General features: G+C 44.1%; 1 protein-coding gene across 7 annotated transcripts in view; it reads left to right on the forward strand.

Annotated features, from left to right (window-relative positions):
• The window catches only part of enah (ENAH actin regulator), a 313,726-nt gene that overhangs the window by 96,479 nt on the left and 192,137 nt on the right, over window positions 1-25,110 (forward strand). The gene's annotated exons all lie outside the window — the stretch shown is intronic.

The following is a 25,110-nucleotide window of genomic DNA, read 5'->3' on the forward strand; positions in this document are numbered from 1 at the left end:
CTCCAGTTCTCCTTGGCAGGATTACTGGTGTCCTAACTCCAGGATTACTGGTGTCATAACTCCAGGATTACTGGTGTCCTAACTCCAGGATTACTGGTGTCATAACTCCAGGATTACTGGTGTCATTACTCCAGGATTACTGGTGTCCTAACTCCAGGATTACTGGTGTCATTACTCCAGGATTACTGGTGTCCTAACTCCAGGATTACTGGTGTCATAACTCCAGGATTACTGGTGTCATAACTCCAGGATTACTGGTGTCCTAACTCCAGGATTACTGGTGTCATAACTCCAGGATTACTGGTGTCCTAACTCCAGGATTACTGGTGTCCTAACTCCAGGATTACTGGTGTCATAACTCCAGGATTACTGGTGTCCTAACTCCAGGATTACTGGTGTCCTAACTCCAGGATTACTGGTGTCATAACTCCAGGATTACTGGTGTCCTAACTCCAGGATTACTGGTGTCATAACTCCAGGATTACTGGTGTCCTAACTCCAGGATTACTGGTGTCATAACTCCAGGATTACTGGTGTCATTACTCCAGGATTACTGGTGTCCTAACTCCAGGATTACTGGTGTCCTAACTCCAGGATTACTGGTGTCCCAACTCCAGGATTACTGGTGTCCTAACTCCAGGATTACTGGTGTCCCAACTCCAGGATTACTGGTGTCCTAACTCCAGGATTACTGGTGTCCTAACTCCAGGATTACTGGTGTCCTAACTCCAGGATTACTGGTGTCCTAACTCCAGTTCTCTTTGGCAGGATTACTGGTGTCCTAACTCCAGGATTACTGGTGTCCTAACTCCAGGATTACTGGTGTCCTAACTCCAGGATTACTGGTGTCCTAACTCCAGTTCTCTTTGGCAGGATTACTGGTGTCCTAACTCCAGGATTACTGGTGTCCTAACTCCAGGATTACTGGTGTCCTAACTCCAGGATTACTGGTGTCCTGACTCCAGTTCTCTTTGGCAGATTACCGGTGTCATACCTCCAGTTCTCTTTGGCAGGATTACTGGTGTCATACCTCCAGTTCTCTTTGGCAGGATTACTGGTGTCATACCTCCAGTTCTCTTTGGCAGGATTACTGGTGTCCTAACTCCAGGATTACTGGTGTCCTATCTCCAGTTCTCTTTGGCAGGATTACTGGTGTCCTAACTCCAGGATTACTGGTGTCCTATCTCCAGTTCTCTTTGGCAGGATTACTGGTGTCATACCTCCAGTTCTCTTTGGCAGGATTACTGGTGTCCTAACTCCAGGATTACTGGTGTCCTATCTCCAGTTCTCTTTGGCAGGATTACTGGTGTCCTAACTCCAGGATTACTGGTGTCCTATCTCCAGTTCTCTTTGGCAGGATTACTGGTGTCATACCTCCAGTTCTCTTTGGCAGGATTACTGGTGTCCTAACTCCAGGATTACTGGTGTCCTATCTCCAGTTCTCTTTGGCAGGATTACTGGTGTCCTAACTCCAGGATTACTGGTGTCCTATCTCCAGTTCTCTTTGGCAGGATTAATGGTGTCATACCTCCAGTTCTCCTTGGCAGGATTACTGGTGTCCTAACTCCAGGATTACTGGTGTCCTATCTCCAGTTCTCTTTGGCAGGATTACTGGTGTCCTAACTCCAGGATTACTGGTGTCCTATCTCCAGTTCTCTTTGGCAGGATTACTGGTGTCATACCTCCAGTTCTCTTTGGCAGGATTACTGGTGTCCTATCTCCAGTTCTCTTTGGCAGGATTACTGGTGTCATACCTCCAGTTCTCTTTGGCAGGATTACTGGTATCCTAACACTTGAAGAGAGGGTCATAACCAGCAGCTCTGCCTTCATTCATTCGTGTGTCAGATTTGTGCCTCTGTGTCTGGAGGGCGCTTAAACAGTGAGTCAGCCCAGAGCGGTCCAGTCAGCCCAGTCTGCTGTACATGGGTTATCTGCTGGCTCTAAGTCAGATGTGTCTAATCCTCAAACAGCCGTCAGAGAGAGTCATGTTGGAGGACAGAGAGCTTTCTGAAGCTCCGCTCTGACGCTTCATCTTCTTCAGCAGGAGTCCGTCTGCCTCCAGCTCCAGGAGAGCTGCTCCGTCTCCTCCTTTATCTCTGCTAGTCGAGTTTTTCTTGCCTGCTGAGGCAAAAAGGACTGCTGACTGGTGTGATGATGTCATCTCTTCTTACTGAGCGCGCTCACACAGACATTAAGAAGAGGAGGCTGTTTGTTGAGTGTAATTAAAGAGGAGGGCTGACAGTGAGTTATCGTCCTCTCTGTAGGATGGTCAGAGGGCCGCTCACACACGGAGCCAGAGAAGTCTCTTTTTAGAGGACGCTGGTGCTTTTCATCACTTTCTTTGTGACTTTGGAAACGCCATTTTCAGATATGATGCGGAGTCTTACTAATACAGTCACATTAAAGTTTTTAGTTTGGTTCTGATGGTCCCAGTGTTTCTTAGTTCTTTACCAAGCGGCCTTTTACAGCCTCAGATATCTGCAGTCAGCCAGCTCCGGCGAAGAACTGTTCAGAGTTAGATTTCCTGTGCATCAGACTCTTTGAAAGCGTCAGAAATAGCTGATGTGCTGTGAGAGTGTGTATTAGTGAGCCTGTGGCATTTGAGCCACCTGTGCCCTGCAGCCTCCTGCAGAGACAGAAGCTGAAACGGCACCAAGTCCCAGGAGAAAGGAGACGTCTCACTGCTCACCTCTACCTTCTTCTTCTACACCAGCGTGTTAGCACGAACACGAAGAGTTAGAGCCTCTACTGTCTCATTAAAACACCTGTCTGTCACCTTCTACACCTGTCTGTCACCTTCTACACCTGTCTGTCACCTTCTACACCTGTCTGTCACCTTCTACACCTGTCTGTCATCTTCTACACCTGTCTGTCATCTTCTACAGCTGTCTGTCACCTTCTACACCTGTCTGTCACCTTCTACACTTGTCTGTCACCTTCTACACCTGTCTGTCACCTTCTACACCTGTCTGTCACCTTCTACACCTGTCTGTCACCTTCTACACCTGTCTGTCACCTTCTACAGCTGTCTGTCACCTTCTACACCTGTCTGTCACCTTCTACACTTGTCTGTCACCTTCTACACCTGTCTGTCACCTTCTACGCCTGTCTGTCACCTTCTACAGCTGTCTGTCATCTTCTCCATCCCTCCTTTGTCTCTCCTGGTCTACCTTTATCTGCAGTTCTAGACCACAGTCTGGGGTTTACTTCAGCTGGGGTTCATCTATGCAGGAACTTTAAATTGGGGTCAGCTACAGCACAGTTTTGTCCATGCAGCTCTTAATATTCATTTTAATGTTGTCTCCATTGACAGTAGACTCATCATGAGATACCTGAGTCTAAAACCATAATATAACTGACCTTTTTCTAACAACAGTCAACAGTACTACATTACCCACAATTCTATCGTCTCACAGCAACATATCTGATTGGCTGCTTCTGCTTTTACATGCAAAACTTTCACATTCAGTCCTCTACTGCTGAAAGACAGAAGGTTGGTGGTTGGTGGAAGGTTTTATATATGTATATAAATATATGTATGTATATTTAGAGGACATGTTGCATAAACTATCTAGCTGATGACTCAGATCACCCAGTTGTTCCTCCATTCCTGGCTTCCATTAATCTTCATGCCTGGCTTCATCACCTTGGCTGTGTTTGTTGTGCTTCCTTCTTCTGTCTTGCTTTCTGATTGGCTATCGTACTCTTCCATGCAGGGGTCCACAGGGTGCTGTGCTCAGTGCCCACGTCTTCACATGTTCTAAGCGTGTTCTCCGTCTGTCGTTCCTTTTCCATCCTCTGCCCCCCTCCCCCTCCTTCCTCCCCCGTCCTCCTCCCCCTCATCGTCTGTGCTGCTATAAGAGGCAGGAGCTGATTCCAGGTGCCTCGCGCTGCTCTCTCATCCTCTCTCCCCGTACTCCTCCCCCTCTAATTGATAGTAATAGCTCTTGATGCTTTTGACTGTGTGCTTAGCAGAAGAGTGACAAACTGCTCTCCTCATAGACCTCTCATCCGTCACAGCTCGTTTCCAGGGGCGCCCGCTGCCCCTCCCTGCTTTTAAAAAGTCATTCTGATTGTTCACTCTATTAGCAGGGCGCCTCACACAGTAATTGAGCCCCGTCCCGTAGAAAGGTTTCTTAATCTGGAGCAGTTAGTGATCTATTTGGTGACAGGAAGTGTTTGCATTGTTTACATGTCCGTGTCTCTCAGCGTGCTGAACAAACACGTGTGTCCTGGAGCTGCTGTTGTTCTGACCTCAGAGTTTGGTACAGCCTCTCCTCGCAGTGCCGTCGTCTGCTCTGTGCCCTACCCCGAAAACACGACATGGCAGCGCTGGCATGCAAATAAAACTCTGAATGAGTTTGTGGCCTTCAGGGGAAATCACAAGTTTAATTCAGACCCTGGAAGAAACCAGTGTGAAGTCAGACGGCCTTCTGACAGTGACAGCTGCACAGGAAGCTTCTCTCACATCCATGCTGGTGGATTCTAACCGTGACCATGGTTGCTGCTCTGACTAGGGATGTTCTGATACCATTATTCCTTCCTGATAGGACTCTGATACCAAGGTGTTGGGTATCAGCTGATACCGAGTCCTGATCCAGTACCAGTGAGAACTTTCTGGACTGACTGTTCAGACTAGTAAATTATTTTAGATATTTAGATATTTGATTCAGAACATGAATCAACCAATAGACTCATGATGTGCAGCATCTCTGTGAGCCTTATGTCTTTTTTTTTAAATTTGTGCTGCATCACATGATTACAGAACAGCCTGCTATTGGCTGACAGACACTCACAGAGAGAAACAATATGGCAGTTAGCATTCCAGCTAGCGGTAATAAATGATCGTAGTTCAATTAAATGGGAAAAAAGATGTTTAACATCGGGTTTACTGGTGTGGATTTAATCATTAAAGTCCCCAAAAGTCACAGGAGCTCCAGGCTCTCTTACAGTGGCCCTGAAGGCCAATGGGAAATAAATATTTCAAAAGCGCAAAATATATTTCAGAAACCACAAAAACATTTCACCGATCGCAAAATACATTTAAAATACCAGCGTAATGAGTGTGCACCAAGCTGCAGTATTAAAATGTTCACTTAAAAGATCTTATTTTAAAAGATATTACCGACAAAAACACGATAATGATGAATAAAACAGATGATCAAAACTAATCTTCTGCTTTCTACATTCTTTTATTGTCATTTTTATTCACTGAGGCGAAATCTACGCCTGATAGTCGATAGTCAGCTCCTTCGGCAAAGATGGCAGGGGGATACAAATCCTACCGGGGGTACTTCTTTTGGCACGACACTTTCAGCGCGATTTTAGGGTTCCAATTGAAATGTGTATGTCATGATATGACATATGACATGATATGACATACAGGAGAGCATATCAAGAATCACACTATATGTATTTCCCTTGTTGATGTATTCCCCTACCAACTCAAGTTCCTCTTCCATGCCAGTAGACACTTGAAATTTCGTGCTGGCTCAGCTATTGCGGTAAGAAGTGTAAACAGGAAATGATAAATGAATGATGCCAGACAGACTTGGGTTTAGCCAATCACAAACAAGCACCATGGTCCTACCCTTTCTGGTTTCATGAAATGTATTTTGCGATCGGTGAAATGTTTTTGTGTTTTGTGAAATGTTTTTGTGTTTTGTGAAATGTTTTTGTGTTTTGTGAAATGTATTTTGTGCTTTTGAAATATTTATTTCCTATTATGAGAAGGACAAAGCCATTTTAGTTTTCACTGACAAAATCCCAGTATGACAGGTCTAAATACCCCTGTTCTTGGTGAAAGAGCTGTCTAATATCCATTATATGTAGGTGAACCAAAACTTCTAAAGTCTGAAATCCAACCACTCCATTTGTTTGGTTTCTGGTGAATTTTTAGCTTAACACAGTTGTTAATGCAGGATTTTAAAACTTGATTCTTTTGCCAAATTTTGAGACTTTTTGTACTCAGAAATTTAAATTTCTCTTGTAGATTTCTAAACTTTTGAACTCTGATATTCTGAGGTTGTTTTCTTGTAACTGAATGACTTTATAATCTGAAAAGTTTGTTGTTTTTTTCCTCAAAAATGAAAAGATTCTCCTCATTTTTAACCTTTGAGGTTGGCCTTCATACTAATCCTGTTTTTAGATACATGTACATCTAGTTTTGTTTTTGATGTGTTCAGTTGTAGTTTAATAGTTGCTCAGCTGCAGGTGGTCATAGCGCCCCCTGCTGGAGTGAAGACAGACATATGTCTGTTAATTAGGGATGGGCGATATATACTAAAAAAATTATCACGATATTTTGCTGTATTTATTGCGATAACGATATAAATCCCGATAAGAAATAGCACCATTCAACACAACCTTTCTGACGAGGAAATATGTATCAAATCAGCTGCTTAACTACACCAGCTACATATAAATATAGATATATAAATATATCTATATTTATATAAACATATATCTATTAATGTAGGGATATTTAAGTAAAAAAAAAAAAAAAAAACTATGTTGCTTCTACATTTAAGAGATTCAAAAAGAAATTTAGTTGGAAATAGTACAAATAATGTTCCAACTTGGCAGATTATTAAAAATGTAAGTGTCAGCATTAAAAATTGACCCTAAACTAGAAGTATTTACAGCACTATTTTACCTCCATATGGCCATTCCAGGATATGGTGTTTTTTGTCCAGTTTGCCTCTATCTTTAGTGTTTAAATGTAAAATACAGTCTGATATCCTCTTTAAGTCTGGAGGGTCCTTCAGTGGAGCTTTTACAGAGATAAGTCACTTAATGCAAGTCCAAGTTAAAACTTCTGTTGTTAAATTAATAAAAATAAGAAGAAGTAGATTTGATAAATTATTTCTAATGTATAATAACACTGAAGCTTATAATGTGGTAGTAGTAGTTATAATCACATTTTCAGGTATAATTCAGTTTGGTGCTTTAATGTTTATCTGTCCCTCCGTCGGTCTGTGAGGTGTGTACTAAAGACACCTACGCACCTAACAGACAGAGCCCACAGCACAGAAATAAACATGCATGTTATCTCTCACATCATGTACATTCTATGTTGTTGTAAATGTTATATTTTTCTAACCTTATAGGAAATCTACATGAGATGCGAGTTTATTACTCAGATCTTTCTAAATATTAGACTAAGCGCTCCGTTATTTCCTGGTATAAACCGTGGGACCGTGCGTAATTTCCGCGGCTGTAAAACGGAGGAATAGAGGATCGTAAAATAAAGCACACTGAGTAAATGACCGTTGTCTGCTGCACGTCTGATTTCCTCTAACCAAACCATTTCCAGATAATGGAGGTAGCTCCTCGTTTAACAAACTCATCCTCCGTTTCAGCTCCGCCTTCGGCCATGTTTGTTATGCTTCTGCACGTGAGTTACGAGTGCGGCGCAGTTGATGACGTATGTGTGCGCGACGATCGCAGACACATACGTCATCAACCGTAGTTTATCGTTATTATCGTTAAAGGACGTTTTCTCATCGTGGAAAGTTTTTTTCGCAGTATATCGCAAACGATAGGATATCGCCCATTCTTACTGGTAATATATGGATTCTCTCAGAGAGGGGACAGCTGATGTACTGAGCCACACTGATGCCACACACACACACACACACACATACACACAGGGTTTCTCCTCAGCTGTCATTAAGGCGGGAGGCGTGTGCTGTGAAGGCGGCCATGTTTACTATGAAGCGCTGCAGGTTACACTGTTACAGGACTCTTCAGAACCCTGGACACTAGGGCTGCACCTTTAAAGATGCTGAATCAGCATTAACCAGACCAGGAAACTTCCTGATGAAGTCTCAGACTGACCTTTGAGTTATCCACAGAGGAACACAGCCTTTTACCTCAGCTCTGTGTTAATGATTCAGTCGAGGATTAGAGGGTCTTTCCCTTCACAGCTCTTTAAATATAGATCAGAAACCAACAGAAGAGAGAAAGATCTCTCCCAGGTTAGAGCAGAAGATGCACCGCAGTAAATATGATCTCAGTGGGAAAGCCCGAGTGTTTGGCTGAAACCAGCCTCTAAAAATAGACCTCTCCTTCTCCGCAGCACCATCATCCAATAATATCACACATCCAACCATGCTGATGATGATCATGTCAGCGTGGTGAGGCTATAGAATAATCAGGACTGCTGTGTTTTTGTTCATTGATCTCTATTGATTCTGTGCAGCTGATGCATGACTATAATCAGATTCTGCTTCCCTGCAGCACAGAAACATGACAGCAGCTGTAGGAGCGAACAGTCAGGAGGACACAGGCCTGAAACATGCGGCACACAGATGCACCAGTGTAAAGCCCTGCAGTGCTGCTGCCAGTGTTGAGCGCTGTGAAAGGAGAATCCCTCCATGCTGAGAGAAGCTCAGTAATCCTCCTTCCACTGCCGCTGAACATCTCTGATTCAGACCGAGGATGGAGATAAAAGTGCTGCGCTTTTCAGAAGAAGGTTTGAGCTTCCTCATGCTGCTGTAGAGTCCTGTGGGTTTAGAGACGGTACATCATTTTATCACATCTCTGGTGCAAAAACATACCGATGCTCCAAGCTGATCAGCATCGTACACAGCACTGCTGCTGATCAAGACTCAGATCAACAAGATGATCAGTCTATACCCAAATGAATTATTCACAGCCCTCATTCTGGCTGGACAGGGCCCAGTCTAAATGTTTATGTGCTGAATGGCTGTTTGTATGTGTAAGAAATAATTGTCTGAATCTTAAAGTTGATGTGATTCCTGTCAGAATAAATCTGTACTGATCCTGAGAGGTTGTAGACGCCCAGTACTGCTTTATTTCAGTACACACTGTCTAAGTTCTCCAAGTTTTCATACTCTTAGATTTTCAGAAGTCTTGCAAATCTTCATCATTTTGTCAATAAGTGGTAAAAAAAAAGTAGAGAAACTTGATGATCTTCTGTGATCACTCTGAGCAGAAACAGAGAAAACTACACCCTTGTTCCTGAAGGTTTCACCCACATTTCCAGATGCTGCAGCTGAATTTGTGCAATTTTTGTGTTTATCTGCACATTCTGATGATTTCAAACTATAAATGACCCAGTTTGGGGCTTTTCAGGCCTCTTTCTTTGTTGAGATGATATCAAGCTGGTAATAAAATAATTTCTTTGTAATTAAAAATATAGATTAACTGTTCAAAGCAGATGGATTGTCCAGACTTCATGTCTGTCATGAAGCAGTTAGATTAACCAGCTGATAGTGATCAATGACAGCGTCTTCATCAGAGTTAGATTAACCAGCTGATAGTGATCAATGACAGCGTCTTCATCAGAGTTAGATTAACCAGCTGATAGTGATCAATGACAGCGTCTTCATCAGAGTTAGATTAACCAGCTGATAGTGATCAATGACAGCGTCTTCATCAGAGTTAGATTAACCAGCTGATAGTGATCAATGACAGCGTCTGTTGAGCGTTTGTTGTGTCATAATGATGCATGTCTACTCTCTGGGATTTTTTGTTGCTCTGATTGGTCCGTTATAAACGTGATGGGCAGAATGTTCGTCCAATCACCCTCTGAGATTGTTTTAATAGGTCTGTATTGGGTGTTTCCTAGAGGGATGTGAATATATATCTCTAACTATCTATCTAGCGTGCCAGTTTAATAAAAGATAATTTCCCATTCAGATGTGGAAAAATATTCTAATCACATTTCTTTTTTAAACATTGTGATTTAATATGCAGTTAATTCTGAAGTTCCTCATTTCCTCGTCTGTGTTTTTTAGCCAACAATGATAAATCAGTGGTCACAGACCTGGCTGTGTGATGAGTGGAGAGCTATAAATACATAACTAAAGTGACCTCTGAGAGAAACTGTGAGGCAGTCTGCAAAAAGGCAAACAAAAGTCTGTTTAGTCTCAGGAAACTTGTTCATAACGATAATCTAATATTTTTATTTCTTCAAACTTTCACTGAATCTGTTCGTCCTTTCCCCTGTTCACCTGCGAAGTGTGTGAGAAAGCAACCCTCAACCTGCCGACCTCATTAATATGAGCTGTTTATGTCTTTGGAACCCTGAAACTCCTGTCTGCACAAGAAATTAACTAGAGATGTATGTGAAAATGTTTGATTGATGATATTTAAATGAATCTCAGACCTAAAACTTCAGTCCTTGAAACACAGAAAGTAAAGTCTGAGAATCAACAAGTGAACAACTTTGAAAGCTTTAAGCAGACTTTTCAGTCTAAGGAATAGGCCGAACCCTAACCCTGACGCGGGTCTGTATTTATGGCTGACATGGGCAGAATTTTAAGACAAAATATCAGGTGTAAATATCAATGGAAATGTTACATCTGCCAATTAGGGCTGGGCAATCAATCAAAAATTAGATGAAATCACAGAAGGTGCAATTTTTCTCTGACCTAGATGTTTGTCAGAATACTGGTTTAAACTGTTTTTGCAGCAGAGATGTTAAACATGACGCTTCATGCAATCATTAAAGTGCCATTTTTTAGAGTCCTGCTGATGACGATACCAAATCAATAATTTCATGCATCCATAACATTTGGTTTTTAGGTGCCAGTCAACATGCCTTGAACCTTCAGCGTTCTGTACTACAACATTATCAGATAAATTAAACCAGGACTGAATGTTCTCAGAAAAATGATTGTGATTATTTTGACTCATATTGTAAGGGCAGTATGGACTGTTGTGTTGAAGCGACACTGATCACATCATTCCCAATAACAGACAAAAACAAGGAAAGTAGGATTGCTGTAAACTATTTTATTTGAAGTGAAGATTGCAGTCGGCCATATTGTGATTTAATCTGAATATAAATGAATTACTCAGCTTTAATTAAGACCAAACATTTCTGATCGATTATCTTGTGATCAATAAGCGTCTTACTTTCAGTGTTCTGCTGGTAAACAGTTTGGGTGTTTAAACCAGCATCACATGAACTAAACTGATCTAAACTACGTTATCTAGCCTTTGTCCTGCTCAGAAACTTGCTGACGTAGATTAAAGCCAGCTCCTGCTCTGTCTCACCCTCCAGACTCAGTTTTACATCTTTGTTTTGGAGCGAGAGAGAGAGATAGTTGGGTGGGTGTATGGCAGGTTGGAATGGGAGAGAGTGTGAGCGCGTGGAGAGACGCAGAGATAAAAGAGGAGTGAGAAGCCGGGAGGGAGGGAGGGAGGGAGCCAGCGGCTGATGAAAGAGGGGGGAGATCAAGTGAGAGACAAAAGGTTTGAGATAGATAGCAGAGAGAGAGGAGAGGGAACCTCCCCACCTCTACTTGAACCCTTCTGAGCCCAGCTTACATACCACCGCCGTGATTTCCCCCCCAACAGCTCCCCGACGCGGAGCCCAGAGAGCGCAGGAGCCTGTTGCCTGGATACCCCTGCTGTCGCCACGGCGGCGAAAAGCCAGGATTGTGTGTGCGTTTGCTGGCTGGTGCCGCTGTCATGAGAGAAACACAGCTGGCCGACTGTCTGGATCCTTCCCTGCTCGTTTCCTCGCTTTCTGGCTGGCTGACTCGCTGACATTGCACGTATGAAAAAGGAAGGAATCACCCTGACGCGGGGGCTTTGAGGGGAAGAGGTGGGAGGCAGGGGGTGGGACGGGGCGACTGGCACTCTGCTCTGGACGATGAGGAAAGCTGTTTGATAGAGAGGCCAAAGAAGCACAGAGATTCCCCTGGCTACGGAGCACAGAAGAGAGGAGACCCCAAGATAGGAGAGCTGAGGAGCAGGGGGAGGCTGGTGGGGGAGAGGAGCGGCACTGGAGGGAGAGGGACACGCCGTGTGGAGCCATGCAGATCCAGTCTTCTGGTCCACAGTGTAAGGTGTCCAGCTTCATCCTCAGTCAGAGATGTGTCCTGGCGTCAAAGATGGAGATCCACCGGTACGTACCTGCTGTCAGTCTAGTCAGGTGCTGCTGCGCTTCTTTTGGTTTGTTTTCAGGCTGATCAGTCTTGATAAGTATTGATCAGTATTGATCAGTGAGCTGACGAGGCCTCGTGTCTCTGCTAATGTCTGATCAAAGACGAACAGTCTCAGGACTTTGATGTGGAGCCATCGCTGCAAACAACCTGTTAGTAGTGCCGGTCTGCTCTCTGTGTGGTCATGTTCTGTCGTCATGAAACCTGTATCAGAACACAGTCAGTGCGTTTACATGCACCCTCAGTGCGTTAACATGCACCATCAGTGTGTTTACATGCACCCACAGTGGTTTTACATGCACCTTCAGCATGTTTACATGCACAGTCAGTGCGTTTACATGAACCGTCAATGGGTGTTTACATGCACCCTCAGTGGGTTTACATGCACAGTCAGTGTGTTTACATGCACCCTCAGTGGGTTTCCATGCACCTTCAGCATGTTTACATGCACAGCCAGTGGGTTTACATGCACCTTCAGCATGTTTACATGAACCTTTAGTAGGTTTACACGCACCTTCAGCATGTTTACATGAACCGTCAGTGGGTTTACACGCACCTTCAGCATGTTTACATGAACCGTCAGTGGGTTTACATGCACCTTAAGCATGTTTACATGAACCGTCAGTGGGTTTACATGCACCATCAGCATGTTTACATGAACCATCAATGGGTTTACATGCACCTTCAGTTCCATTGAAATGCACTGTCAGTGGGTTTACATGCACTCAGTACGTTTACATGCACTGTCAGTGGGTTTACATGCACCTTCAGCATGTTTACATGCACCGTCAGAACGTTAACATGCACTGTCAGGGGGTTTACATGCACCTTCAGTACATTTACATGCACCATCAGAATGTTTACATGCACTGTCAGTGGGTTTACATGCACTCAGTACATTTACATGCACTGTCAGTACATTTACATGCACCATCAGTACATTTACATGCACTGTCAGAATGTTTACATGCACTGTCAGTGGGTTTACATGCACCTTCAGCATGTTTACATGCACCATCAGAACGTTAACATGCACTGTCAGGGGGTTTACATGCACCTTCAGTACATTTACATGCACCGTCAGAATGTTTACATGCACTGTCAGTGGGTTTACATGCACCTTTAGTACGTTTACATGCACCTTCAGTACATTTACATGCACCGTCAGAATGTTTACATGCACCGTCAGTGGGTTTACAAGCACCGTCAGTACGTTTACATGCACTGTCAGGGGATTTACATGCACCGTCATGCACTGTCAGTGGGTTTACATGCACCTTCAGCATGTTTACATGAACCGTCAGTGGGTTTACATGCACCTTCAGCATGATTACATGAACCGTCAATGGGTTTACATGCACCTTCAGTACATTTAAATGCATCGTCAGTGGGTTTACATGCACTCAGTACGTTTACATGCACTGTCAGTACATTAACATGCACTGTCAGAATGTTTACATGCACCATCAGTGGGTTTACATGCACCTTCAGCATGTTTATATGTACCATCAGAACATTAACATGCACTGTCAGTGGGTTTACATGCACCTTTAGTACATTTACATTCACCTTCAGTACATTTACATGCATTGTCAGTGGGTTTACATGCACCTTTAGTACGTTTACATTCACCTTCAGTACATTTACATGCACTGTCAGTGGGTTTACATGCACCTTTAGTACGTTTACATTCACCGTCAGTACATATACATGCACCATCAGTGGGTTTACATGCACCTTCAGCATGTTTACATGCACCGTCAATGGGTTTACATGCACTGTCAGAATGTTTACATGCACCGTCAGAGCGTTTACATGCACCTTCAGTGGGTTTCCATGCACTGTCAGTACGTTTACATGCACTGTCAGTACATTTATGTGCATTGTCAGTGGATTTACATGCACCGTCAGTACGTTTACATGCACTGTCAGTGGATTTACATGCTCTCAGTACGTTTACATGCACTGTCGGTACATTGACATGCACTCAGTACATTTACATGCACCATCAGTGGGTTTACATGCACTGTCAGAATATTTACATGCACCCTTCAGAGGATTAACATGCACCTTAAGCATGTTTACATGCACCATCAGAACGTTAACATGCACCATCAGTACATTTACATGCCCCTTCAGTACGTTTATATGCACGGCCAGAACGTTTACATGCACCGTCAGTGGGTTTACATGCACCTTTAGTACGTTAACATTCACCTTCAGTACATTTACATGCACCGTCATGCACTGTCAGTGGGTTTACATGCACCTTCAGTACGCCTACATGCACCGTCAGTATGTTTACATGCACTGTCCGTACGATTACATGCACTGTCAGTACGTTTACATTCACGGACAGTGTGTTTACATGCACCTTCAGTATGTTTACATGTACCGTCAGTACATATACATGCACCATCAGTGGGTTTACATGCACCTTCAGCATGTTTACATGCACCGTCAATGGGTTTACATGCACTGTCAGAATGTTTACATGCACCGTCAGAGCGTTTACATGCACCTTCAGAGCGTTTACATGCACCTTCAGTGGGTTTCCATGCACTGTCAGTACGTTTACATGCACTGTCAGTACATTTACATGCATTGTCAGTGGATTTACATGCACCGTCAGTACGTTTACATGCACTGTCAGTGGATTTACATGCTCTCAGTACGTTTACATGCACTGTCAGTACATTAAATGCACTCAGTACATTTACATGCACCATCAGTGGGTTTACATGCACTGTCAGAATATTTACATGCACCCTTCAGAGGATTAACATGCACCTTAAGCATGTTTACATGCACCATCAGAACGTTAACATGCACCGTCAGTACATTTACATGCACGGCCAGAACGTTTACATGCACTGTCAGTGGGTTTACATGCACTGTCAGTGGGTTTACATGCACCCTTAGTACATTTACATGCATTTTCGGTACGTTTACATACACTCAATTCATTTACATGCACAGTCAGTGGGTTAACATGCACCGTCAGTACGTTTACATGCACTCAGTATGTTTACATGCACCGTCAGTACGTTTACATGCACCGTCAGTGGGTTTACATGCACCTTCAGTACATTTACATGCACCGTTGAGTTGAGCTATGGTTACAGCTTGATGAAGGTTTTTCCTGTCCTTGTCCCATGAGGAAACATCACGTCAGTGTCAGAAGTCTGTAGTTAGTCCTTTCTCAGCAGGTGAACCTGCGTCTGGTTGATCTCCCTGCTAACAGTAAGCAAGCCGTCAACTGATAGTACATGCAAGCACAACTCCAGTATTACAGCTCTGCTGGCCCTTTGTTGTATATTAGGAGAAAATGCGTAGTTTACTCAGTGATGGTCATTTTAAGCAAAGTGATGAATTGCACGTTTCTAACAGTTCCTTGATCGCAGTTTTAAGACGACAAAATAAAACTGATGAAAAGTGCTGATGAAACAATCAGCCCTTTGAAACATCCGTGATCCGTGAAGCATTAACACCACAAACACAGGACACACGTCTGAGTTAGCTTTAGAGATTTATTACTGGGTTTACCTCTACTGACTGGTGGCCAGTTCAGGGTGTAGCCTAGGATAGGCTCTACTGGGAAAGGATTTACTGGGATAGGCTCTACTGGGATAGGCTCTACTGGGATAGTCTTTACTGGGATAGGCTTGATTTGTCTGTGTCCACATGTTTTATGCTCTGTCTGTTAAAAACTGGCTCTTTAAAGTAAAAGTATAAGTACATTTGGGCACCAGTGTGGACCCCTATCCTAAAGTCTTCCTGCTTCCCTTATGCCAGAGCTGTGCATCTCTGCTGCACTCTGAATCCTGCAGGAGGAAAGTCACAGACTTTAATCTGAGAAAATGAACGCAGCTCTATCAACAGAGCGTTTTATTTGAAACAAACGCTGAGCAGAAACTCTAGTTTCTATGTCAGGATATTAAATCCTGGTTTCTGGTCCGTGCCTGTGAGTGAGGGATCTTCCTGTCTGAGTGAACTCCTGGAAGGGTTTCCCCTCTCATGCCTGTGTGCCTGTCACCCTGAGGGCTTACTAAAGCTTGGGCTCGTTACATCGCCAACTTCTGCATCCTGCAACAGCAACACAACATTCAGCACAGAGGCTCAGCTTAATTATTGATGCAGTTTGTTAAAGTGTCAGAAAAACCTTTTTCTGTGCTGCAGTGGGCTCTGATAAACTGTTTTCTTCAAGAGAGTATTCCCTTTGGCAGGAACCATGGAGGAAAGCTTTGTGTTTGGGGATTTTTTTAGTTCCGTCATGAATTTAACTATTTACTGCCTGATCTGCTGGATGATGAAGCCTCTGCTTGCTGAGTTAGTTTAGCAGCTCTGTGAAAACCAGCCCATATAGGCAGACATGTCTGGGATCATTCACATCTATCAGCGCTGCCATCTGCAGAGCAGTCTGATCAGAGATGTCATCTTTAAATGCCTTATTAGGAGAGAGGGCTGTGATTGGTCGAGAGTTGATGACTCAGCTGGTATCAGCTGGTTGTTTGATGTCTGTGTCCTGCATGAATTAAAGCTTCATTCATAACCAGGAACTAAAATGATGTTAGGTTCTATTTAAAGAACTCAGAGACGGGAGCACAGATGGTCGTGTGGTTTGGGGCGCTGCCCATGTATGCGGGCGGCCCGGGTTCGAATCCAGCCTGTGGCCCTTTGCCCCATGTCACTCCCCTTTCTCTTCCCTGTTTCCAAGTCTGGGACACTTAGAAGGACAGTCCTTCCTCTATCAAATAAAGGCATGAAAAGGCCCAAAAACAAATCTTGAAAAAAAAAAAAAAAGAACTCAGAGACTGTCCTTCTAAGTGTCCCAGTTCAAGGGTCCATATCTGACCTCTGACCCCATCTGCAAAAACCACGAAAACACCCCTACCCTGCAGCAGCAGGCCCTTTCTGCAGACATGAATCTCCTTTTATCAACTTAATGTAAGTGAATAAAAGAAAACGACGGACACAAGGACGGAGCTGACCATTAGAATTATTGGAGCCACTCTATGAACACCTCTGGCCGCTGGCCGCCGGCCATCGCCACTTTCATGCTTCTGCACTGAGCTGAAGCGTGGCCGGAGGCGTTCTATTTTATTAGTGTGTGCAGCCATCTGAGGAGGAACGGCTAAAGCTTCCACACATTTAGGAGAAAACAGAAGCAGCAAAAGAATTAGTCTAGAATGAACCTTTATTTTTCTACTCAAGGGAGTGATTTCGCTTGATTTAAACATAGTGATGAAACTTCTTTAAAACTGTCCTTTTATTTGTAAGTGAACCAGCTGATTTAACCAACAAACGTGGAGACGAATGTTCCAGAGTACAGACAAATGTGTGTATGCAGAGCAGGCTGGGCTTTGCTCTGAAAACAAGTCAACATTCACAATCATCCCAGGAAATCCTTGTTTAAAGGTGATATGGAGGCATTATATTATTGGCATGCATTTGTGTCGATGTTTCCTACATACTTAGACAGTTAATAGCTCTGGGTCACATGATCATCTCATCTGACTTCATTCAGAGCTGGGATTGGGAGTGCTGATGAGCAGAAGTCAGAATAAAACAGCGGGCCCACCTGCAGCCCCTTGTGCTGTTTTTAAACTAGCTGTTATGGTCTGTGAGTATTTGAGTACTGAAAATACAGGAAACTCCCATCCATAGGAGGCATTAGATTCAGGAGTAGTAGTTGATGAGGGCCACATATGAACATTTCTGGTGATGTTAACCTCCAGTGTACAAATATATCTGTGGTGTTTAAGGAGGGACAACAGACCTGCAGCAGCTAAAATCATCTAACAGCAAGTTACCAGGAAGTCATGATGTGAGGTCTGCAGATGAACCAGTTCCAAAATCTGGTACCACATCTCACAGGACTGGTATGCATGTCTCAGGTACAGGTGAATCTAGAGAACAGAGGGCCCGCCTTGTTTTTTTTTTTGTTTTTTTTTTTCAAAATACTAAAAGGATAGAGCCGTAATGATCTTGTTTTAGCAGCACATCAGCAGAATATGTTTGCAGGCTGTTTCCTGATGACCCTGATGAAGGCCACAGGCCACAATGCCTCACCTACCCACTACAGCAGGGCACTAGGGAGATTTATCATAGTTGAACCCTTTGAAGACAGAGCTGTGAGAGCAGGGAGACAGCCAACAGGCAGCATTTACACAGCTGGTATGAAAGCTGTGACACTGAGGGCCAGAGCAGACAACCGCACCAACGCTACAGCTTAAACTCCTTAAACTACAGCCGCCATCATTACTACAACAACCTTCTGCCGTGTCTCTATTCAGGACTAAAGACGGCGTACAACAGATCTTTTTAATCCTGCTAACATGAAGAGTTGCCCACAGGTTTCCCACTACAGACAGCTGTCCCATTCATGCCAGAGTGTCTGGCAGCTCAACAGGATCTCACAGGTCTTTTTATGAACTTTGAAGGACTTTTGGCCTCAGTCCACTGTTGTGTTTAAACAAGCGGGTACAGTTGTCCATCTGAAGGCTTCAATTGTTGGTTTCCATGGTGATAAACTGGGAGTGAAAGCAGAGTGCTGCTCAGTCCGGTCCAGACCTGCTCTGCAGTCAATGTGTTCCCTGTCCCAGTGTGAGAGGGAACGTGATCGCACTCTTGTAAAATGTGCCAGGCTGTGTGTTAACACAACAGTCTGCTCTCTGAACCCCAAACGCCCTCTCCTGCACCTCCCTGTGTTTGTGTGACATCCAGCATGCCAGCCAGAAGCGTGTTTATAGTCTTATTCCCACCTTCATCTGCAGCTCAGCACTGTCGTTCTCATGTTCATCGACTCCATGGATGTGGATTTAACCCTCCCTAATGTCAAACCCATCCATGGTACACACACCAGGAACAGCATGCTGCTGTAGGAGACACAACTTCATATAACACCAAGCTCATTTTAAAGCAACCTCACTCATTCAAATCTTTCCCAAAGAGCTTCACTAATCACAATCCTAGAGTCTCAGTGCTGTCTCTGAGTGGTGATGCTCGCTGTTACCACGGAAACGTCTACAGCCTCCTGTAAACTCGAGTGTTGGGATTTGATGATGACAGTTAAGAACGGGTTTTAGAGTAATTTAACGACTCAAGTTCTTTAAAAGATCATGCTAGAGGTTTCTGACTCCTTAGAGGATCTCGGTAGATCTGTGATGTGGCCAGTCTGGATGTTTGTGAGAAAAGACAGATACCAGCTGATACAGATGTTTGATGAAAGGTGTATGCATCTGTACATCCCTATGTAATAGACTGTGTTTTTGTAAATATCAGTGTAGAATGTGAATATGGGTCCACAGCATGTGAGACGGGGGTGGTCCCTGTTGGACTGTAGTTCCTGGGTTTGTCCAGATCTTTAGTGGACTAAGGTTTTTCTTTATCGTGGTTCACGAGCCTCACAGCTCCTCTCTGATTGTTTTCAGACCATTTTTCACCAGGTTGACCATGTGTGTCATTTATTCAATAAAAGGTCAGGGTGTTTTGTTTAGGGGTTTCCTACCCTTCTCTCCAGGGGCTGCTCCCTAAATACTGGTTGCCATGGCACTGAAAAGGACAGAGTCATTAAAGGCTGAGAGGGGAGCCACCTGTGGATCATTTCTCTGGAGATCTGCCTCTTCAGTCAGTAATAGTTTCTGCTTCAGGCTAAATAGAATCAAAGAGGAGGCTGTGTGTCGCTCCTTCAACTAACCTGCTGGCTGAAGGCCGCTCCGTGGGCCAGGAAGTTACTGCGCAGCAATGTTAGGCACCATAATGACCTCTGACCCAGGATAAAGTATGAGAACAACAAACCCCAGCTCTGTAGTCCAGAAGCATGTTTGAGGATGGCTGTGGTTCAGTGGTAGAGACAGTCAGCAGGGGTTCAAACCCCAGCTCTGGAGGACAGAAGCATGTTTGAGGATGGCTGTGGTTCAGTGGTAGAGACAGTGAGCAGGGGTTCAAACCCCAGCTCTGGAGGACAGACGCATGTTTGAGGATGGCTGTGGTTCAGTGGTAGAGACAGTGAGCAGGGGTTCAAACCCCAGCTCTGGAGGACAGACGCATGTTTGAGGATGGCTGTGGTTCAGTGGTAGAGACAGTGAGCAGGGGTTCAAACCCCAGCTCTGGAGGACAGACGCATGTTTGAGGATGGCTGTGGTTCAGTGGTAGAGACAGTGAGCAGGGGTTCAAACCCCAGCTCTGGAGGACAGACGCATGTTTGAGGATGGCTGTGGTTCAGTGGTAGAGACAGTGAGCAGGGGTTCAAACCCCAGCTCTGGAGGACAGACGCATGTTTGAGGATGGCTGTGGTTCAGTGGTAGAGACACATGCAGTACTTGGGTTGGCACATGTTCCGCCGTTGCATAATAAGTTGGTTCTAATGGTTTAGACATGATGACATGTTGCAGTCTGCGCTGCTTCCTCATGTCTCCTTCTCGTCTGGCCGTCTGTCAGTCACACGTCCATCAGCTGTTGGCTGTCCTATCATCATTTAGAAGCTTAGCGTGAGTCGCTAACGGGCCGTTGTATACTGCAGCGGTAAACTCATCTAAACACACTCTCTTTCAGTGCCATAGGGTCCCCTGTTAGCTCCAGAAGCACAGCCCCATTTAAACGCACCCTGCTCACTCATCCATGCGTCATGTCCACAACTGTCAAAGCTCATACGAATAAAAAGACCACAAAACGATCAAATAAACTATTTCTCTAAATTACAGCAAACGTGTTACTGACAGAAATATTTCTTTGGAGTGTTTTAAACATTGATGTCCTTAAAGAGGATGAGAAAGTTTGATTTTACTGACGCAGCTCTTTATATCTCAGTCTGTTGTAAACAGTGTTTAAAGTACTCTAAAATCATCTAAATGCTTTATTATTATTATTATTATTGTAATTGAGTGTTCACTGTAGTAAAATAGAGATGTGGTAGACTCTTGGAATGAAAGGTCTGATTTGTAGAGGATTAAAATGAACAGTTTGACTCAGTTAGACCAGATAAACTGTAACTATTGATGGATTATTCAGTACCAGAGGAGTTAGTTTAAACATTTCTGAACAGACGCTTCTAGCTGTATCAAGGACTGTCATCCACCCATCTATTTGTTTCCACAATTTAAAAAAAAGTGTAAAATCTGGTCTGGTCTGGTGAGGTAAGAGTCTCATCACAGCCCTACCTCTGAGTGCACAGATGGACTACATAGGGTCCATGTGCTAGTCTGATCTGGTCTGAGAGGGTCTGGTACAGCCGATCAGAGCTGATCTGTGCACAGGTCCTGTCCATTTCACTACATTTGATTGTTCCTGGTGAGCTTTTCCTCCGTTTCTCATGGATCACTGGCTGTAGTAGGTTGTCATTTTAGTCACTCTTTGAGAGGGTGTGTGTGTGTGTGTGTGTGTGTGTGTGTGTGTGTGTGAAATCCCTGTGAGGCTGGTGAAACACTGTGGGTGAAATAAACGACACATGTTCCTCCTTATTTAATGATGCTGGAGCTAATGACCAGCTGTGACCTTCATCCACAGAAACACAGCAGAGCATCATCATCATCAGTCTCACTCTCATAGCCACACTAAAGCCCACTCTGTGTGACCGTGGGTGCTGCTGGTTATAAATACCCACTCGTGCTGATGAGGCCTTTGTCACACCTGCTTTCCTGTCACACAGCGGCTCCTCACCATCTGCTGGAGGGGATGACTCATCAGTGTGAGTGAGGGTATGTTCTCGTGGCTCCATGTGGAGGTAAAGAGAGTCAGTCCCTCCATGTAAACAAGCATGAATCACTGATGAGCAGGTCCGAGCGGACACACGTCTGCACATCTGTCATCATCTCAGTCCTTCTCCTTGGTGGAAGCTCTGCCCGTGTGCTGCAGTGTTGCCATGGTTACCATTCAGTTTGTAGTTTCTATAAAAGGGGGAGCAGTCAGAGAGGGAGGTGATGGAGAGTTCAGCGTAGCAGTGACTGGAGATCAGAACTTCCTCTGGTCCACCACTCAGAGCTTTCAGACTGGGTCTGTGCTGTTGGGAGCAATCAGATGAACTCTTTAGTTTGGTTAGACCAGTAACAGGGGTTTGCTTTAAACCTGAAATGATTCTTTTATTAGGGATGTGGATGGCTACTCACTGCACAGCTTTCCAGTCTTCACTGGTTTTGGAACCAGAGGAGAGAGCAGACAACAGGAGGGTTTCAGCTCTTCTTTAACATTTGGATGGTCCTGACTAGAGATGCACTGACTGTGAACATGTGGTTTATACTAATCTTTAAAATGACAGTGGCACCAGCTGCTGATGCTGATGTTTTTTCGTTGCTTCTTTTGCTGCTACACTCCCACCATATTAACATTTTCTGTCATGTTTGACCATGAAATAGATCAGTGTGGCCAGCAGCTGGTTTCTTCTGTCGAGGAGAAAAACCTCTTCCTTCAGCGGTTAGCTTAACTAAACCTAGTAAATACCAGTAAGACATTAATATTTGTTGTAACAGTGCTTCTTAGCAATAATTTTCCCTTTTAAGTGGTGTCACATTTGTAAGGAGCATGCGTTTGTGTGATGAGCAGCAGAGCTGAGTGTGTGGGTTGCATCCATGAAAAATGTCCCAGATCTTCTCTCAGCAAAGACAACACATTCAACTCTGGTGTGATGACATCTGCCTTTTGAGGGAAATGGAACGCAGCCAAAGACATTTCTTTGACACTCTAGGATTGTGGGTAATGTAGTATTGCTGATATTTTTGACAAAATGGCTAATAATAAAATCTGCTTGGAGAAAATAAATGGTAATTTTACTTGTGGAACCACACTGTTGAGCTCTTTTTACGTCTGTTTCCATGTTTGACTGACAGCACAGGGGTTAGCGCTGTTGCCTCACAGTAAGAAGGTTCTCTTCCTGGTCAGGACCTTTCTGTGCAGAGTTTGCATGTTGTCCCCGTGCATGAGTTCTCTTCCTCCCACCAGCAAAGACATGCTCATTAGGTTAATTGGTGACTCTAAATTGGCTGTAGATGTGGGTGTAAGCGTGCCTGGTTGTCTGTCTCTATATGTCAGCCCTGTGATTGGCTGGCGACCAGGGTGTACCTGGCCTCTCACCCAATGACAGCTGGGATAGGCTCCAGCCCCCAACAGGATAGTAGCATAGAGGATGGATGGATAGATGACTGCACAATAGTGATTTTCATTATTGTGGTGATAATATGAATGAATAACTGCAGCCTCTGTTAATGACACTGCAGCATTGAAGCATTGTGATATAAGCTTCCTTCCCCCTCTTAAGAAAACTTTGGAACCCTTTCTGATTTGCTGGCACTAAACCCCTGCTGGCAGCAGTCAGTCAGGGACTCTGTAGTGTCTGTGGGGCCTCTGCTGATCCTCCACACCCATCATGATCACTTCCATATGAGCATCTGTGTTTTCTGACAGCAGTCTGTACCTAACAGCTGATTAATGAGAGGAAGAAGGAGACCAGGATATAATGGGGGGGCGGCATCAGTGATGAATAAATCTAATGAGAAGAAGACCATGTGAGGTCAAAATTAAAGACATGGCTGCAGGGAGAGTAAAAAGGATGCAGATGTTGCTGTGATTGTCTCTGGGGCTCCTCATCCTTAAACTCCTTCCTCCTGTCCAAAACCAGCTGCTCTCCTTCCTGAACAAACTCTTACATCATCTCTGAGACCCTCTTTACCTCTCCCTACTTCCTTTGTCCTTTTTTTAACAGAACTTCCCCGCTGAAGCCTTGACTGCTGTCACACACTTCTTTCTGCATGTTGCTTCATCTCATCCAGGCCGGAAAGATCCAGGTGTCAGGCTGTTGTCGGATCATTTCCTGTAGAAAAGGTCAAACTGGAGAAAGTGAGTCCATTTAGAGATTTAGAGAGAGATTGTGACAGTGAGAAGAGAGACATAACCTCTGCAGTGATTCAGGTACGAGAGTCTATTCTTACCACTGAGGAGAGTTAAAGCAGGGTGGTGAGAGAGGGATCAGTGATTTTAGTTTGTCTGCTTTCTAAGAGTTAAAGCAGGGTGCTTTAACTAGCGGTTTGTTTTAGTGATGCACAGACACAGATTACAGGTACCAGGAACCAGGAATCTGTGCTGAGACTAAGCCTAGGTACTCTACTTATAAAACAGCATACAGCTGCCCTTATGCCAATGATCCAAGATGATCAAAGTCATTAATCGTAAACCCTCCCTGAGCACCAAATAAAAAAAAAATATGAAAACAACACTGTAAATACTGAACTCTGTATCATCTAGAGCCTGATGTTAGCCTCTCATTGTGTGGTTATGTGGTCAAAGTTGGAGCCATGTCTGCAGTGTTTGGTATTTTAACATAAATGAGGATGACTGAAGTAGAGGAGGATAAAAACTATGCACTGATTGGTTAAAAATCTTGTTCAGTATTTTCTGTCTAAAGCGAATAATGTGTGTGTGTGCTGATATCAGTCATAGATGATCAGGATCAGCAGCAATAATGAGCTCAGACCCTTCATGAGTATGTAGTCCTGTACTGGTATTATTCTTAAATTCCAGCCTTACTTCCTGCTGATCAGACTTGTTTTAGAGCCACATATGTTAATAACTCTCAGATGGAGCAGTGAAGCCAGCATGATAAAAACTGAAATCACCATTTGTCCCTGGGGTAAGTCAGATTGTTTTTGGCACGCACAGTGGATGAGATTTCCCCTTCTTCTGTTTCTATTTTTAAACCCGTCCATCCGTCTGTCAGTCAGTCAGCTGCTTATGTAAGCAGAGACATTAGTCACAATCTGGAGCCATGAGGGTGATGTAATGAATCAATAACATCAGAATCTTCAGGACTCCACAGACCCATGTTTAACACCTCATAGAAGCTCTGCAGGAGAACAAACTGCAAACCTGAGCCTGGAGAGGACAGACCCCTGATGTCTGAGCATCTCTGTGCCGTTAGCTTCCTGCTTCCTCCTCATCTTCACTCCCCCTCCTCTTCCCCTCTTCTCCCCCACTCTGTTGCTCTGCTGCTCTCTGTACTCCCACTCCCTGCTCCGCCACCCAATCCTGGCAGGATGTGACATCATGGCGGTGCAGCCCCTGGAGCTGTTCTGTTCCTCTTTGAAGTCAGGGCCGTTCTTAACTCAGAGCCTCATTAACATTAATGAAGAGGATGGAAATATTCGTTTTCTATTTCTATTCTGCTCACATCTACACCTCTCCTCTCTGCCTATGTATTTAT

Source organism: Cheilinus undulatus, linkage group 14, assembly GCF_018320785.1.
Source record: "Cheilinus undulatus linkage group 14, ASM1832078v1, whole genome shotgun sequence".
NCBI classification, from domain to species: Eukaryota; Metazoa; Chordata; class Actinopteri; order Labriformes; family Labridae; genus Cheilinus; species Cheilinus undulatus.